A 935-nucleotide genomic window follows, 5' to 3' on the forward strand; every position below is an offset into this window, starting at 1 on the left:
AATCAGACTTGACACAAGAGAGGCTGAATACCGCACTGAGTCAATGCAGTCTTAGCCTCTCTGGTCTCAACACTCTGTCTGATTTTGGATTTTTTTTTTTTTTTTTCAAAATCAGACTTGACACCAGAGAGGCTGAATACCGCACTGAGTCAATGCGGTCTTAGCCTCTCTGGTGTCAACACTCCGTCTGATTTTGGATTTTTTTTTTTTTTTTTTTTTCCAAAATCAGACTTGACACCAGAGGCTGAATACCGCACTGAGTCAATGCGGTCTTAGCCTCTCTGGAGAAAAAAAAAAAAATCCAAAATCAGACAGAGTGTTGAGACCAGAGAGGCTAAGACCGCATTGACTCAGTGCGGTATTCAGCCTCTCTGGTGTCAACACTCTGTCTGATTTTGGATTTTTTTTTTTTTTTTTTTTCCAAAATCAGACTTGACACCAGAGAGGCTGAATACTGCACTGAGTCAATGCGGTCTTAGCCTCTCTGGTGTCAACTCTGTCTGATTTTGGATTTTTTTTTCCAAAATCAGACTTGACACAAGAGAGGCTGAATACCGCACTGAGTCAATGCAGTCTTAGCCTCTCTGGTCTCAACACTCTGTCTGATTTTGGATTTTTTTTTTTTTTTTCAAAATCAGACTTGACACCAGAGAGGCTGAATACCGCACTGAGTCAATGCGGTCTTAGCCTCTCTGGTGTCAACACTCTGTCTGATTTTGGATTTTTTTTTTTTTTTTTTTTTCCAAAATCAGACTTGACACCAGAGAGGCTGAATACCGCACTGAGTCAATGCGGTCTTAGCCTCTCTGGTCTCAACACTCTGTCTGATTTTGGATTTTTTTTTTTTTTTTTTCCAAAATCAGACTTGACACCAGAGAGGCTGAATACCGCACTGAGTCAATGCGGTCTTAGCCTCTCTGGTCTCAACACTCTGT

The sequence above is a fragment of the Poromitra crassiceps genome (assembly GCF_964638095.1).
Source record: "Poromitra crassiceps genome assembly, contig: HAP1_SCAFFOLD_389, whole genome shotgun sequence".
Classification (NCBI taxonomy): Eukaryota; Metazoa; Chordata; class Actinopteri; order Beryciformes; family Melamphaidae; genus Poromitra; species Poromitra crassiceps.